Source organism: Tympanuchus pallidicinctus, unplaced genomic scaffold (genome assembly GCF_026119805.1).
Source record: "Tympanuchus pallidicinctus isolate F22 unplaced genomic scaffold, pur_lepc_1.0 scaffold13, whole genome shotgun sequence".
Taxonomy (NCBI): domain Eukaryota; kingdom Metazoa; phylum Chordata; class Aves; order Galliformes; family Phasianidae; genus Tympanuchus; species Tympanuchus pallidicinctus.
In genome coordinates this window covers 14,382,321-14,400,445 of record NW_026294648.1, presented here as the reverse complement: position 1 = coordinate 14,400,445, position 18,125 = coordinate 14,382,321, and the positions used below count along the sequence as shown (strand labels likewise).

The window sequence follows — 18,125 nt, the reverse complement described above, 5'->3', positions numbered from 1 at the left end:
CCAGCGTAACTTCATAACTTATGGCCTCAAGTTGTGCCAGAGGAACCTCAGGTTGGATATTAGGAAAAAGTTCTCCAAAGGGTGGTCAGGCACTGGCACAGGCTGCCCAGCGACATGGTGGAATCACTGTCCCTGGAGGTGTCCAATAAATGTGGAGGTGTGGCACTGAGGGATGTGATTAATGGACAGTGTTGGTGGTAGGTGGATGGTTGGACTGGACGATCTCAGTGGTCTTTTCCAACCTTAAAGATTCTATGATTCAATGCAATGTTGGATCTTGTGTCACAAACTTACATACAGTACCTAGATGGGAAAATGAATGGTAGGAGGTAACTACAGTGGAGACAGTGCAGCTATCCGGGAGACGTGTGGGCATGACAATGCAATGGCATGGACCCTATAGGAATGCAGGGTGTCCTCAGCTCCAGTGTGGATGAGCCGAGTCCTCCCCTATGCCTTGGGACCCTTGCATTGGTTGCTCAGAGCAGCATCAAGCAAGAAACAGAGCTCAGATATCACCTGCTGCTGTGCAAATCTGTGGGTGACTCAGCATTGCCAGGGCTTGCTCAGCAGCAATGGATTGCTCTGTTTCTAATACACTATTTTGTGTTATCATTTAAAATATTCTAATTACCTTCTCTTTGGTTTTGATCCCCTGCTCTTGTAGAAGCAAGGTTTATCCCTGGCTTTTCCGCAGAGGCAGAAAAGAACGCATTTGGAGTCTCAGCTGCTCTGCGGTCCAGCAGCCACGTCTGTAGGGCTTGTTTTCTGACTGTCAGTTGGGTTGGGACTCTGGATGGTGTTTTTTAAGGGCTGTGATTTCACAGCATGTCAGGATCTCATGTCCAGCTCCCTTCTCGGCAAGCCACTTGCAGACAGTTGACTGAGTCTAAGTTTTATGCTTAAAAAAAATGTATTGTTTTTCAGTTGCGAGAGTCTGTTGCCAACTCTCAAGTCATTCCTCTGTCTTGTTTACTGCTTAGACTTGAAAAGCATAACAATTTTTGAAGGCTTTGCTTTTAAACTCTGCTCTTGTTTTTCCTCTGTGACTGCTTTGACAGACTTCTCTGATGTATATTTTAGTATAGGTTGACGCAAAGCTAATGAGAAGGCAACTGTTTATTTACAGAAATGTGGGTCCTATTTGTAAAATTATTTCCTGGTGAGAAAAAAAAACATCGCTTTCCCATTTCCTTACATGAATTTTGTTTTTTACATCTGCGTTTCTTTGCAGTTCCCTCTTTACACTGTATGTTACTACAGAATCATAACAGCCAGTAAACCATAACCCTTCAATTACAGAGGTTGCTATAAGACACAAAAAGATTAATTTATCTGCTACTTCAGGTCAATAAATTAATTTTCATATCATAAAATAAGCTTATAAATAACACTGCTGATTGATAAATCTGATTATTAAGTACTAAATAAAAAAAGTACTTATAAATTCTCAGGTATCTGTTGATCAGTTTATAAGGAATGAGACTTCAAAACTCAATTGTTACTCGTTTCATGCGGTTCTGTCTTCTATATAAATCCCAACACTTGTTGCATACATCCTACTCAGGTTTTTATCATTTCATCTTTTGTTATTACCATTAACAATAAAAATAATGGCACACATAGAAGCACTGCTGCAACACAGAGTGTGGCAGTGCTTAACACTCTTACCTTGTCAGAGTTAAACACGGAGCTCTGCTTGTGTTTCAAAATGTGATTGATGGTGTGGATACACAGCTGGGACAGGTCAATTTGCCTTTTTGGTGACAGGATGGAGCAGGTTGTTTGGACTTGGAACTACCTCTGGCTTATGGTTGCCTACAAGAGTATGCAAAGGCTTAAAGACATACAATTTGCCCAAGAAAAGGGCTGAACGCTCATTGGCTGGTGTGTATCTTCCAAGTCTGGCAGCTAATCCTGCTTGTAATGGGATGTGTGTGCCTTATAGTGCAGCCACAAGTAGAAAACTTCCTCTCCAAAGAGATGGATCAGGATGGGCATCAGGCTCATCATGACTCATCAAGGCCTTCCCTAATTGAGGCTCACAGGTCATGTGACTGGACCTACCCAGGTGGGAGAAGATAAGTACAAGGTGCCCAGGGATGGTGTGAAGGACCAGGAGGAACAGCAGAGATCTGAGCCTGTAGACCTGATAGATCCCAAAGGTATGTCTCTAATTTCAGGATGATCTTACTGGGGAATAAATGACCTCTTGTTCTCCTCTTTCCTCTCTGCTAGGGAGATTTGCCCCCGTCAGCAGCTTATGGCTGCTCAGCAGGCTTGAACAGGTTTGTGTGGGGAGCCTTATGTGTGTCTTCCTTACCTTGTCTTGTGGAGCACTAAAATGCTTTAAGATTGTTTCTGTGATGCATTTTTTCCCTTCCTTTGAGTTCCCAAAAGCCAATTTTTCTCCATGGAATGAGGGGTTGCAACAGTAGAGAGTGAGATCATATAGGACCTGACCACCCTGAAATTACTGGGCTGCTTTGGAGGGATGTGGAGATAATAGGTCTAATGCTGCTCTATGTTCTGTGTTTCAGTAACTGGGCACTTTCCCACTAAAGCTTGGAATCCCTATCAATAAAAAAAAAGGAAGAAATGAATAGGCTCAGCAACAAATGTACCCTAGCAGAGATCTTATTGGCATTGCAAGTGGTGAAACCTGGCTGTGTTCCTGATCGAGACTTTGAATGAAATATGTTGTTTCAGTTTTTGATATGCTTCCTTGAATAAGAATTACAGAGGCCCATTACTTTGCCTGCAGGGAAATGGCTTCCAAGACATCTTCTGCTTGTTTACTTCTAGTTTTAATTTCACCAGGCATAGTCTCCATTCAGTTTTGGTTTTTTTTTTGGGTTTGTTTTTTTTTTTTTTTTTTGAGGAAAGCACCTTCTGATTCAAAATGAAAAAAATATTTTCAGCCTTTACTAAAACATACAAACAGACAAAAAAAAAACAACACCAAAAAAAAAAAAACAACCCACGAAGAAAAAACCATTCTGAAATGCACTGTTTGCCTTTGCTGGGAGGGAAGGAGCTTCAAGATTAATATTATCAGCCAACCAGAATGAGAAATCTGACTTAGACTTGTGTGTATGTTGGGACACAGTGCAACCTTTCAGCAAGGCAGCACCGACAGCAGCAGCAGAGTGAATGGCATTGCTGCTGCTGGGCACAGCACAGCTTGTGCATTTGCATTCCGTTCACAGGAGCTGTGCAAAGGAGCCCATGCTGCTGAAGGACTGCACCTTGCCAAATCGTCTTGGCAGCCGCATCCATGCAGCCCATCCAAGAGGGGTAAATGAGAGCAGGATTTGGCCTGCTTTCTTTTGGTTAATCTCTCGTTTTAGAAGAGCTCTGTGTTTGTGTGGTTTGCACGCTGATGCTCAAGAGCTCAATTCTACTTGTTGAGGATGTTACTAGCCTGATAGCAGCCTATAATTACGGGATGTCATGCAGGGCTGGTGATAGATACAGCAGTGCTGGAATCTAGGGGCTGCTGAATTCATGAGCCACTCGAGGGTATCTTAGCAGTGAAACGATCCTTGGTGTGACTAAAGCATGCGAGCACTTCAGAGCAGGTTTAATATAAAGCCTGCAAATTGTCCTGATGAAGTAAATGGAAATATTAGTTTATGTGTACACGTACAAAAATGTCTGTAGGCTTGGAGGCTTAAATATCAATTCAGTCTGAGAATTAGCTTACATTCATATTGTGCTATGTTTTTTTTATGTAATTATCCATGCTCAGGTTATCTATCCCCACAAAAGTTAGTATGCATCATGGTGGTTTTGTGTTATACTGTACGTGCATGTATTTATGCCACCAAAGCAGTTGTCTGTATTTGTGTAAAAGAAACTTTGATAATTCATTTAATGTGGTATTATTATAAACTTCAGTTTTTCCACTGACATGTTGATTTTATTTCTAACTTAAAGCAAGTTTTAGTTTGTAACCCCATATACCAAGACGCGTTGCTTTCTAGTGTAATTCATTGATTCAGCCCTGATTTCTCTAGGAAGGTGACTCACCTTCAGTAAAGACTTAATTCCATAGTTATAAATCCTGATGTTTTCAGCTCTGTAATCACTATTCCCTGTCAGTTACAGCAGTCTTTTTGTTTCCCGGTGTATGAATGTAAGCAACTGTGCAAGGAGCCACAGGCAGATATCAGCACTGACTTGCTCTGCTATAGGACACTGGGTGTTCTGATACCATCTCTCCTCCTTGGCAAATTTGGGATTTTCATGTTTCCAAAGCATTTTTTAACTGGATATCTAACAAGAGCACTGGATCAGTGTTTTTTGCTGATGGCCTGGCAAATCTGGCCTGCTGGTGATGGAAGAAGCCTGTTCCAACCAGGTGTCTGAACTCTGTCCTATATATATCTGGTGGTGTCCAAGTCTGATTGAAAAAAAAACAACCAAAACAGTCTGGAATCATTTTAATACTTAGCAACAAGTTTCCTCAAATCTTCCTATATGGAATGAAATGAGTCCCTCATTGTTAAAATGGTTGTCCCCAAAGAATCCTTATAGTGAGGCAAGGGACAAGAAGAACTATTTGCAGGCTGGCTCCTGTTGGCACACATCTCTGTAGGCACTGGCACAAGAAAACAAAGAGGAACTGCTGTACTTTGTATGTGCTTTCCTATACACCCAGATTCTTCTGTTTTGGTCATCTGAATGATTCAATAAATTAGAAAAAGAGGCTAGGAAGGTCATTTCACAAGCAAATTCCTATAACTCTGTACTACTGTATTTTTAGATAGAAAAGGTTAGGAAAAAAAGAAAAAAAAGGCAGCTGTATTTGCTTCTTGGAGAAAAAGGATTCTGTGTGTGCTCTTCCATGCAAGTTTGAAGCAGACTAAACACAGTGGCCGTCAGTTCTAAGGTGGAAAAAAACCCCCAAAGCTCTGCCCCAAGCACTCTGTGTCTTCAGTGGCTCTTCTTGTTCAGGTCTATTTCATAGATGTTGTAGAAGGCCAGGCTCAGGTGCATGAAGTTATGCAGTAAAAAGGGAAGGAACACTGTCATGTCAATCATGTTCACCCCTGTTCTGTGCTGCTTAATGTTATGTTTAAGAAATTTTGGGGGTGGGAGAAGATGGCTAAGAAAGAGAAGGGGCCAACAACTTTTGATGTCTGTCATATGTACTTGCTAACTTGCGCCCACATGGGGAAGAATTGCCAATGAGCACGTTTTTCCTCCAGCAGTATTCATGGAGCTGTGGCAGTTCAGCACTTAGAATGGCAGTTTCTTACAGAAACAGTGAGTGGCAGCTTTTATACCAAGCATGTCCAAGGTTTTCTCTTCAGTAGGCACATGCAGGTTCAATTAAACTCAAAATGATCCTAGGGTAATGATACAAGCAGATGGAAAACAAGAAAACTGAGGGAAGTGCTTTTAACTGCAGTGATCTGAAGTGTAAAAGATAAATAATACATAGATTGGCATTGCTTACTGAAGTCAACCAGTGAGTCTGGTGGAGATTTGAGTGCGCCCTGAGGAAATTCCTCCTCTGTGCAGTGCTGGTGGTGGCTGGTCTCCCTCAGCACCCTCCTTTTTCGGGTTGCTTCCTCCACCTGATTTTAATGATCTCCTTGGAAGAGTTGGTGGAGCCTGTTCCCAGAGCAGGGGACACCTGCAGTGAGGAGGTGGGGAGAGAGGAAGGATCCTTGTTCGACTTGTTCCAGCATTGCTTAGCAGACTGCACAAAGGCCCTGCTATCCGCATCCATGCTCCTAACTAGGAGAACTTTGCACTCATATCAGTGGAATTGCCTTCCCTTTGCAACCTTTGACACAATAAAGCTCTGTTTGAATTTTGATATGCAATAAAGCTCTGTTTGATTCTAACAAGGCAAATAAGACACACCTTACAAACTGGTGGCAGTCTTCTATCGATTTTGAGTAGTTCTGCTTTCTCTTTGGACCAGTTATCCCTTTCTGTTGTGATAATTAAAGTACATTTTTGCATTCTGTGGCAGGAAATCATGACTTTCTGTGCAGGATATGTTGAAAACTATTGGGAAATCCGTAATTGCAGGGCTTTGGCAGCCTTTAAATATTTCCATGGTTACCGAGGGGAGGAGGTTCCCATTGGTGGATGCAGTAATTATTTCAGTGACAAGGATGAACATGAATTTTAAAGTTCTTTGTTCGAGTATTATTTGTAGTACCAACTCAATTTGGTAGAGCACAGAGTTCAATTTCCATATTCACTATTTATTGTTTTTTTTTTTTAAAAAAAAATTATTATTATTATTTTTTTTTTTACAAAGCTGATAAATGGGAGGCATTAAAACTTCAGCTAATCCAGCCTGTGGAACGATGTGGAAAACTTTGCTGCTGGTACTTTTCTGTTACTTTCAAGTAATGAGGAAAGCCAGACTCTCAGTTCTATTTGATTCCATTGTGTTTTGTGTGGGGATTTCATGCCTGTGCCTAACGCTCTGTTTTTATTGATATAAAAATCCCCAGAAAAGGAAGTCTGGTTAAAACAAGCAACTGTAAGTTTGTACCTTCAATATAGAGCATCAATGGTCCATCTTATTACATAAGTATCTCCAGAATATGCTTCTCACAGTGAATAAGAGCCATATACTACCTGTGGGTAGGCTTGAAGTGCATGGACAGGGTGAACATCAGTATACAGTTCATACTGAAACTTCCTTTCTAGATGTTTCCATGAACAAAAGAGGGTAACATTGTCTGAATGAATAGCTTATGAAATATTGCTCAGTATTCCAGCAGGGAGGATGTGACAGTAAATCTGGAGAGAGACCCAACCTGTAATGCTTGCTCTGCTTGTGCAAGGGATGCTCCCAGCTCTTGGGAGCTACTTTCCTTTTGTGCCTGTTTCTGACTCCTCTTATCTTCTTCAAAGAGTGCTTATGTAGAGCAGAGGTGGAATGTTGCTATGCCAGATGATTTCTTGGTGCATTTACAACTTTAGCCTGACAATTACTAGAGTTAAAGATTTACAACTGGATACTGTTGCCTATTTTTTGGGGCTCATTCTAAGCCTTAAATAACAAATCTTCAAATTTGTATCCTGCAGACAGTCTCAGCATGTTTGTTTTCTCCAGGGAAGTTAAGGCATGTATTAATGTCAAACTGCATTTGAACTGAAAGCATCATGCAGGATCTGTTTTATGGAATAATGCTCCTTTTTTTTCTTTTCTTTCTTTTTTTTTTTTTTTAGTGTGAGTTCACCCCCTACTCTTACCTACCCACAGCCCCAAATTAGGGCAGCTAGACATTTTCTGGTTGAAAAAGCTCAAATGCAGCCGCCCTCAGCACGTCTTTGTGCTAATGCCATGGCTGCATGAATAGAGGCAAGACTCAAGGCACAAATGTGGAGCAGTTTGCACTGTGGCAGCTGCAGGCAGAGAGGAAGACCATGTGTTGAAAGGTGAATGCTTGAAAGTGTGTTGGATTTAGCCAGGATTCGACCCAGAGGGCACAGTTATACAGATCGATATATATTTTTTTTCTTTCTTTCTTAAATTTTAATTGGGACAGCTTGTCTTGCTGGGGGTTAACTCATTCATAGGTCTGCAGCCTGCCTGGCAGAGTGTTTCAGGTGCTCAAGTGCTGTGTTCAGTGTTGGACCCCACGCTGCAAGAAAGGCATCGAGGTGCTGAAACATGCCCAGAGAAGGGTGGATGTTGCAATAAAGTGATGAAGGATGTTATGGGTAGCAAATGAGGGAATTGGGATTTTTTTAGCCTGAAGAAAAGGAGGCTGAAAGGAGGTTTTGGCGAGCTGAGGGTCAGCCTCTTCTCCCAGGTAACAGTGATAGGATGAGAGGTGATGGCCTCAAGTTGCACCAGGGGAGGTGATGGCCTCAAGTTGCACCAGGGGAGGTTCAGGTTGAATATTAAGAAAAATTTCTTAGAATGAGTCCCTGGAGGTGTTCCAGGACAGTGGAGATATGGTATATGTTTATGGGCATGGTGAGGTGGGTTGGAGTAGGTGATCTTAGAGATCTTACCTAACCTTAATGATTCTATAATACTAAAGAAAAAACAAAAGGCAAGAGCCACGTGGCACTGCTCTTAACCACATATGCCAAACTGATGCAGAACAGTGGAAAAGCAGTCTTCTAATACAACTGGGAGACTTAAAAAGGTGGTGGTTTTTTTAAAAATATTTTTTTAAATGAAATTGTTTTCTAAATAAATGTTTAAGTAAGTTTTCTAAAAATCAGAAAGTAACATGGATGCTGCTGTAAATGCTGAGATAATTGTGGGAAGCTTGGTTTGTATCCAGGAAGGCAGTGAGTGTGGCTGCTGGTCACAACCTGATGCCGTGGCTGCTGCCTTTTTAAAGCATTTAACCCTTTTAAAAGGGTTTTGTAATCCATCAAAAGTGCAGATGCTGTGGGGTCAGCAGAAAGCAAGCCACCAATGACACTTATAAAAGTGCAGCAGGAGGATGGCAAAATGCAGAACTGGTCCACAGAGTAATATGTACACGTGGAAAAAGCCCTCCTTCTTTTGGCCTATGATGTAACTGAGCCCTGAAGTAAAAGCTACCAATGGGGATATTTTACATCTTTCCTCCACTGTCGGAAATGAAAAAATAAAGCAGGCAAGTAAGCCTGCCATCCTTCAAAGCCTCTGGGAAACAGGGACAGGTGAAAGGAATGGTGCAAATCAATCTACATTACATTACCTCACTAGAAGGACTTGAAGGGACTAAAGAACATTTTCATTAATCTTGTATGGGGCTGCTCAGTGTCATCCTAAATTGCATCAAGATGTGATGAAGCCAGCAGCCACCGTCAGCACACAGGCTGGAGGAAAGGAAAAGGAAAAGAAAGGAAAAGGAAAGGAAAAGGAAAAGAAAGGAAAAGCCAGATTCCCTTCCACAACAAGGTGATGGGGAAAGGAGTTAATGCCCAGCTCAGGTGCTTCCAGATGAACCAGAGTTTTGCTGTGACCAAGGAAGAGTCCTCTGAGCTCTGTAGTCCCCTGCCTTGTTTGAGGGTCAGAAGCAATGGGAAAACACCTTGCATGTATCTCAAACTTTCCAAATGCAGGATCTTCACATTCCCAGTTTACTGAGGGCAATTTAAAAGGCAGTTGTATCCAATGAGAAGATCCCTTCGTCCACATCAGGCTTTGTTCTATGAGTGTCCTGAAGTGGGCACACTGTTAACATCAGCATCAGTCTTAGCAAGGAAGTAGTGATCTATTTATTTAGGCAAGAGTGCATTTGGCCTCTTAATCCTCAACAATAGAATCACTAAGGTTGGGAAAGGCTGCTGAGATCACCAAGTCCAACCTCAACCCACCCCCACCATGGCCACCCCCATGTCCCTCAGTGCCACATCTCCACAGTTCTTAAACCCTTTCAGGGGTGGTGACCCCACCACCTCCATGGGCAGCCTTGTGCCACTGCCCATAATTTTTTCCTAATAATTTTTTCCTAATATCCAACCTGAAAATAACTTTAGCACCAGATCCCAGGAGACTTTTGTTACAGCAGAGCCAATTCTGCCTTGGGAGCAGAATCTCCTGGATGCTGCTCTGCCTCTGCTTCCTCGTGAACATCATTTTTTCCCTTCCTTGCTCACAGGGTTCTTGCTCACAGGGTTCTGATGTCATTTACCTGGACCTGAGCAAGGCCTTTGACATGGTCCCCCACCACATCCTCATCTCCAAATTGGAGGGAAGTGGATTTGATGGGTGGACGACCCGATGGATAAGCAATTGGTTGAAAGGCCGCAGACAGAGGGTGGTGGTCAATGGCTCTATGTCCAGGTGGAGGCCGGTAACAAGTGGTGTCCCCCAAGGGTCTGTCTTGGGACCGGTGCTCTTTAACATCTTTATTAATGACATCGATGAGGGAATTGAGTGCACCCTCAGCAAGTTTGCTGACGACACCAAGCTGAGTGGTGCGGTTGATACGGTGGAAGGAAGGGATGCCATTCAGAGGGACCTCGACAGGCTTGAGGGCTGGGCTCAGGTGAACCTAATGAGGTTCAACACGGCAAAGTGCAAGGTTTTGCATTTGGGCCGGAAGAACCCCAGGCACCCGTACAGGCTGGGAGGAGTGGGCCTTGAGAGCAGCTCGGCAGAGAAGGACCTCGGGGTCCTGATGGACGAGAGACTTAACATGAGCCAGCAGTGCGCTCTGGCAGCTCGAAAGGCAAATGGGATCTTGGGCTCCATCAGGAGAGGGGTGGTCAGCAGGGAGAGGGAGGTGATTGTCCCTCTCTACTCGGCTCTTGTGAGGCCCCACCTGGAGTACTGTGTCCAGGTGTGGAGCCCTCAGTACAAGAAAGACATAGAGATCTTGGAAAGGGTCCAGAGGAGGGCGACTAAGATGATCAGGGGGCTGGAGCACCTCCCCCTATGAGGACAGGCTGAGGGAATTAGGCTTGTTCAGCCTGGAGAAGAGAAGGCTGCGGGGTGACCTCATTGCAGCCTATCAATACCTGAAGGGAACCTACACCCAGGAGGGGAGTAAACTCTTCAGAAGGGCTGACAACAGCAGGACTAGGGGAAATGGATCCAAGTTGAAGGAGGAAAGATTTAGGTTGGATGTTAGGGGGAAGTTCTTCACAAGGAGAGTAGTTAGGCCCTGGAACGGGCTGCCCAGGGAGGTTGTGGATGCCCCGTCCTTGGACGTGTTCAAGGCCAGGTTGGACGGGGTCCTGGGCAACCTGATCTGAATGTGTACGTTTGGTGGCCCTGCTAGGCAGGGGGGTTGGAACTACATGATCCTTGAGGTCCCTTCCAACCCAGGTGATTCTGTGATTCTGTGATTCTGTGGTTCTCCAAAATGTTATGGTCACAAATCTTCCTAAGTCTGATTTCAGTGTTTATTTAAAACACTTCTCCTTTTAGCAGTTCTTTGGAAGCTGCAGTGTGAGACAACTCGTTATGGCATGACGAGGGGGCACCGACATATGTATGCACCAGACTAACATATGAACAAGCCTAGAAAAGGAATGGTGAGGCAAGAAATAGTACAGTAAAGACAAGTGGGAAAATAAGAAACTGTCAGATGTTCCAGCCTCCACAGAATAGGAATGGCATTGCTATGGTTAGTCACAGCTGTAGCTCCTGCCCCAGTCCTCAGGGATGAATAATCCCCATTGCCCCATGTAGTGAACCCAGCAGTGAGGCAGAAGGTGTAGGAGCAAAGAGGGGGACCCAGGTGACCTCAGAAGAGGCTAGAAGGTAAAGCCTTCATTTCTTCCCTTGGCAGGATTGGACAAGCAGTGGTATGAACTGAGTTCATCTCTCAGCCAGAGTTGTATCTGCGTGCATGATCCATCAATTGCTCTTAGAGTGGCCTTTGCCCATAGACCAGCTTGCAGCAGTGCGGTGGAGATATGTCCCTCAGTGCTGCATTCACCTTTCACTTGAAAGCCTCCAGCGATGGTGACTCCACCACCTCCCTCAGAAATACTCTCTTTGGCGTTTTTGTTGAAGAAGTGCATTTTGTGGGACCGATGGGGTCCCACCAACCAAGTGAGGACTGAAGGCTGCACAGTGGCAGCTGCTGTGTGCACAGAAAGCCAGTCCCTGGGCATGGCGTGGTGACATTTCCCATTCAATTACTGGGGACACTGCCACCTGTGGGAGCTGTTGCCATGGCAATGTGATAACTGTAGCACATCCCAACAGAGGTCCCTCTGCAGCATCCCGAGGCTTCCCTTCACCTCATGCTAATGCCGTGATCGTGGCAGCAGGAGCTGTGTAGGTTGCTAGAAAAGACAGGAATAAAGCAGATTTACCCAAAATGGGAGGCACTTGTGGGATGTGAGTGTGGATTGTGCTTGGAGCAAAGCAGAGCTGGCAAGGGGGTGAGTTGGTTTTGGAAAGTGAGAGCCGAGCCTTGTGTGGGTGTGACAGGGTTGAGATGCTCAGTTCCACATATGGCACAGCCACTGCTGTCAACAACCCTGCTCTCCCCACTGCACTGACTGGAAATAAGTTCAGCCTGTGGCAGTGTCTGCCACTTTGTGGGTGCTGTGTTTTTTTTGGCTATTTAATGAAAGGTAGCATTAAAAACTTTCTCTTGCAAATGTGTAGAGCCTGTGGCAACCACCCTGCTTAGAGACATGGTGGGGCTGTGAGAGGGGCCTTCCAGAGGTGGTCCTATGTGGTCTCCCTGTATGAGCCCTCCTGCTTGTGTGAGAGCTGGGGTTCAATAGGGACCAGCCCAGATCTTGCATTGCTCCTTCCCATGCATCCACATGAACTGCAGGGCATCCTGCTGGATTTTTGTGCTTTCCCAAGTTCTAGAAATGCACTTCAGCTTTGAGATTTACAGCAATATTTGGAGAGAGTTTCCTGTAGGTATGTTTCCTACCAGTGTGTTTTCTGGACTGTTATGTTTTGTGTAAAATAATCTGGCACTTTGCATGAGTGAGCAAGCTGGGAGGGCTGAGGCAGTGTTGTGTTTGCCCTGGTGACCACCCCTGGCACTCTGAGCATCCTTCCCTGGCCTGGCTCCTCAGTGATACTTTGTGTTGTGTTTTTTCTGGAGCATCTGTGTCAGTGTGAATGTGCTGGTACACATGGGGTGGAAACACAGCTAAAGGCTGAAGCTGCCTCACTGAATCAAGGGCAATGTAAATAGAATAAACTGTGTTTGCTGAGAGCTGAACTATAAGCACTAGATTTAGACAAATGCTTTAAAGCAGTCTCAGTGTTACTCTATGTTACTTGATGACCGCTTTGTTGTTATAAGCTGGACTTTGCAATAATATTAGCACATGTTGTGTGGTTTTGAATGCTGACTTAATCTCACAGAGAACTAATCCATTTCAAGAAGCAAAGTGTTGCTTTCAGTTTGTGCTTTAAATCATTGCTTTCCCTTTTCTCAGGGTGAGAATCTGAGCCTACCACTGTGTAATTTAAGTGACTAAGATGGCTTTATATTGTCACTGTTGTCAGCAGTTCCAGTTTCCATCAAACAGATACTTTTTGGTGTGGGGAATTTATTATTCACGTTGTCATGCTGGGTGCAAACTTCCATGTTAAAATACAGCTTAATGCAGCAAAAAGTTGTTCAAGTTCTCCCTGAAGTAGCTTGCCCTACTCTAGACAGACCAGTACTGGGGATGGAAAGGGCACACACAGCTGGAATCAGCCTGGAACTGGGAGGGAAACACCAGGAACAGGTGTGCAGGATCTGAGAAGTCATACCAGGGACTGGCAGAATTTTCTTTGCCCAGTTTCAATCAATCTGGCATAGAGGCAGTTGCTTATTGATAATTCTTTACAGAGGGAGGAATTATGCTCATAATGAAGAGTTGGGACTGCAGTGCAATCAGAGATCCGCCCATGCTTTGCTCCCTTCTAATGCAATTACTCTAGCTGCAAGATTTTTGTTCAAGATACTGGAAATCCTCCAGCTTATTTGCAGAAAGCAATGCAGCAGCAACTGTCATACAGATGTTCCCATTGGAGAGAAATTGCAGTATGAGCTGAGCCCTGTCAGGAGCTGGTCTTTACATCACCTGGCGCAAAAGTGTGTGAAACTGAGAACTTTAATTAACTGCCAGAAAGCACTCAAAATGCTTGCCAGCAATCAGCTGTGGGTCTTACAACCTTCCTCTAGGTGCGTCACCTTCCTGGGGTGGCAGTGACTAGCAAAGGGGTCATGCTCTGCCCACACTCCCCAGCTCCAGGCAGGGATGCAGCAGTGCTCCCCTACCTGGTAGGATGTCAGATCAGTGGGATCACCTCTGTGGGGAAGACCTTGTAATAGACAAAAGTCGTAGTGTCCTAATGGCTTCACCAAAGCAGGTTCTTGGCAGTGCAAAGAGATGGCAAAATGCACCAGACCCAGAACTCCAGCATCAGCACAGGACAGGTGGCCTGCTCCTCCTCTGGGTTTTGGTGGACATGCATCTCATAGGAAAGGATGTCTCTGCAGTGCCTGCAAACACAAGAATTCAGCATGCTTTTTCTCTCCACAAACCCTTTCAGTTTCTCCCTATCAGCACTCCCATGCTGTGTTTAGGGGAGCATTTCTAGGTGGGTGTACGCGAGGGCAGAGTTGGACCTGTGATACTTAAGTCAGCCTCAAATGGGAATCTGGAGGAGGAGGAGCACGGATGGAGATAACACTTCAGCTTGGCTTTGGAAAATTAGCTTTTTCATAGAAGACATATTATTTTTTCCATTTTTCCTAACTGAATTTGCTGTTGCACAAAGTTGAGTTTGGAAGCAGGCGCATTTTACTCAAAGGAGGTGATTCACTGGCCTAAGATGTCTCCAGGAAACGATAGGGTGCTGCTTATAGCATAGAATAAAAGAGCAACCTTTCTGCCTGAGGGCACCTCTAGAAAACCAGATGAAAACTGAAATCAGTCAGAAAGTCTTGGCTTTGAGGTTTCCTTCCATCTTCTGCGCTGTAGTTCCTGGGAAAAAGGCTGACCTCTGAGAACGGAGTCACTTGCAGCCACAGAGAGGTTTGAAGGCTCTGTTCAGTTAGCTGAAATGCTTCCTCCACACTCTGCTGGAGAGGTGCCTAACAGGCCTTGCCTAAGCAGATGAATTAAAAGGACTGAAAGCAGTCATTGATGGGGCTCCTTGATGTAGGTAGAGGAGGAGGGAGCTGCTCTGGCATTAGGCTGATGTTTGAGAAAAGCTGAAAGAACCCGTCCAATTGCTAAGCAAAGCTTCTGGGAAGACTTCAAAAAGAAAAGAAAAATCAATTGAAATCATCCACTCATCAGAGAAAAAAAAATCTTATTTGCAGATCTCTGTGCAGCATGGGGAGCTTTTATAACAAACACATGAAGTATCCTTACAACTGACGCTTTCTTACTAGGGCTCAAAACTAAAAATACTTTGCAACCTACAACAAGTCTTACTGACAGAGGAGACAGTGTTTAAAGCTCAGTATTTCTGTTTTGGAGCCTTGCATTATAGAGGATGATGTGACTGTTTTTCATATGGAAATACCATTTTAATTAAGACAAACAGATGGTTAACAGGAGCGGTATTGTAGGCTTCATGAAAGTAAAATCTAAAGGGCACAATAATATTTCCACTTCACAGCGGCTTGTTTTGGTTCCTACCAATAAATAAATTCCACGTGTCAGAGAAAAACATTTTCACTGTATAGTTCATGTGTTGCTGCTTGTGTGTTAGGTGCAGATCACAAAACAGGGGCACACTTATCCCCAAAGCAGGTACAAACCTATGCATGGTGCAAATCATGCAATACTTGAAATCTATCGATAACTGCATAAAAGGGCAAAAAAATTCCATTTTCCATAACCAGAAAAATCTCTCTGTGAGTTGTAATTTTACCACGTCTTATACTTGCTCTGTACCTGCTCTTTGTGCTTGCCTGCTTGCAGAAAACTCATAGAAAGAGGAAAGTGACTGCAGGATGTGTTTGTAGATGGTGCTTAGTCACTTTTCCCCTACAGCACAGCTTGCATTCAAGAAAACAAGAAAGCTCTGTATCTAAATCAAGTTGAAATGAAACTTCTGGAACTTAAGGCAAAGCATTATTTTGATAAGGAAACTTGCCTATCAGAAGGCAGAGGCTGTACTGGCCCTGCAGATCACCTCCAGAAGGTGAGAGCAGTGCTGCAGAGATAAGTGCCCTATTTCTGGGCATGGCTCGACAGCCTGTCTGCCTGCAACCCTGAAAGAGGATTCTGGGGGGCGAAGGTTACAGCAGATAAAGCAGGGTATTAGGAGCTGTCACACTCTCCAGTCTTTCTGCCGCTGCTCTCTTCGTTCTCACATGTGGGTCAAGCACAAACCCCAGCTCAGAAGTTGCTCTGCTCCAGCAAGAGTACTCTGCACATTTGTTACATCCCTGGGGTGGAAATACTTGTCCAAAAGATGGTGCTCAAAGGACCTTGCAGATTGCCAGGAGAGCTGGGAATGTGAGCCTGGGCTGTGGCTTTTCAGGGAAATACTCTGAGAAATATAACAGTGGAGGCAAGCACCACTAGAGACGTCCCATTTATGATTAGCGCATTGCTAACGACAGGAAGACTTTCCCTGAGTGAGATCTAATGTCATTAAACTTAAACCTGGCAAACATCAGTTAGTGGAAACAAAATTAGCCTTGTCTGGGAATACCAGCTCCTGCCTCAAAGTGCTAATTTCCCCAAACATACAGGCAACGGCCTCAGAAACTGTAATTAGGAAACCTCGCCAGACTTGAAAGAAGATTCTTTCACCCACAAAGGCCCAAGCTCATAAGCTTCTCCTATCGCCCCACAGCTTGGTGTGTTTAATGGCCTCATTGCTCAAAGTGATAACCAGACCATGTTGGATTTAATGCGAGACCATGAAAATCTGAAGGAAAATTAACAGCATCAAATCGCATCTCAGTCACTCTTGCTTGGTTCTTAGGGTTGGCTGGATGTGCTTTTTGTCTTCTTGGTTGCTTGTTTGTTCCAACCACGTTGTCACCTACTGCCCTGTTCTTGCATGATCTTCCTTCAGTGTCCTGTTGTCATTTCCCAATTTGCAGGGTTCCAGTTGTATCAGCATCTCCAAGATGTGTGACAGCAGGAGTTATGTGAGTGAGGCACAAAAGTTAATAGCTGATGAAAGGATAATTTAATGTAGCATAAAAAGGCCAGATTCTCAGCTGATACACGTTGATGAGAAAATTGCACCAATTTGCACCAGCTGAAGATGCACTGTCTGGATCTCTAGGTAAAAGTAGCTTATGTAGTTGAAATTTCACACTAGCTTATCTGGAGATAGGGAATTAAACAACAAGACTAAGCATCTCCCAGAAATAGATGCATCAGTGGGAGTTGGAACAAGGTTCTAAAAGTAATTACTATCCTGCCTGGAGTGTCAGATTCATCAATAAAAGCAAAGCCTTTCTGTAGTAGTGTAGCTATATAAAATAGAACACACCCCACACCCTGCAATAATGGTTAGAACTCAATATTTTGCAGAAATACTGAAATGGTGGAGTGAGTCTGGGTGGAGAAGTGAAACCTGTAGGTCAAGGCTGGGTAAGGACTGCGCAGTTTGATCCCTCCTCTGGAGGCTCAATGGAAATGATCACTTACTGTGCAGCGTCTCATCCCTCTTCTGATGGCAGCAGATGGCCAGGGCTGCTCAATCCCAGATTAATCAAAACTCCATTTAGAAGAGGCACTGAGGAGCAGTTCAGAGATGGCAATGGGCTGGCAGAGGAGGCAGTAGGATTGCATCTGCTGAAAATCTGCATGGGCTTCAGGGAGAAATCAGAGAATAAAGTTCCATGAACAGAGGCCTTCAAAATGGAGGTGAAGGGGAAGGCAGTCAGGATCTGGGGCACCAGCCAGACTGTTCTCCTAGGCTCTTTCCAGGATAAGAGCATTTGCTATGGGCTTTGCAGAGAACAGTAATGGAACAGATCGTTGTAAAGTTGAGGATCTAGAGATATGTTTTGCTACACTGCAATGACAGAGAGTTGTGCTCAGGGGAGTAACCAAGCCCACAGGACACTGGTCACTGCTGTGTGTAGCAGACCTTGCAGCTTGCTTGGCATATATTGTTGTGTGCATATGGCTGCTTCCTGAGGAGCAGTGGGGACTTGCAGCATCACCTGGACTTTTGCACAACACATGCATTTGTCCTCTTGCGGAAAGAAAGATTGGAAACCCCAGCATCATGTACAGCAACACAAGATGTAGGGAGAGTGTTGACTCCCAGTGCTTTGGTGCTGCACTGCACCACCAAATGTCCTGCCAGGGGGACAACGTAATCTTTCCTCCCTTTTACACTTTCTCAATTCTAAGATCAGAAAAGTAGTGAATAACTCAGGTTGCATCAGAAATAACATTTCTGTTTCTCTATGTCATGCCAACAGGCTGAAGTATCTTTGGGCAGGGTTTAGTAATGTATGATGTTTGGATTGGACTTTGCTATGAAGAGCAGTGTGGGTGACTGTTGCTGTTGTTATTTTTCTTTTTTAGTGCATTTGGTGGAATTGCATTTTTTACAGTGCCACGATGTGCTCGTGATGATGCCCTGAGTGTCACTGACAAGAACATTGTTAGTCCTGGCCCAGCACTTGATCCAGAACTTGGTGAAGTCATTTAAAAAGCTCTTATTGATCGGAAGATGCTACCAAAACACAAGCCTTCTTGGAGTTGCTTTCTCACTGATTTATGAG

General features: G+C 44.3%; 1 long non-coding RNA gene across 1 annotated transcript; it reads left to right on the top strand.

Annotated features, from left to right (window-relative positions):
- The first annotated feature begins 2,097 nt into the window (after positions 1-2,097).
- On the top strand, positions 2,098-16,136 carry LOC128076232 (uncharacterized). The gene is made up of 2 exons (XR_008204288.1): positions 2,098-2,165; positions 13,254-16,136. It is a non-coding gene; the product is annotated as an uncharacterized LOC128076232 (long non-coding RNA).
- Positions 16,137-18,125: the final 1,989 nt, after the last annotated feature.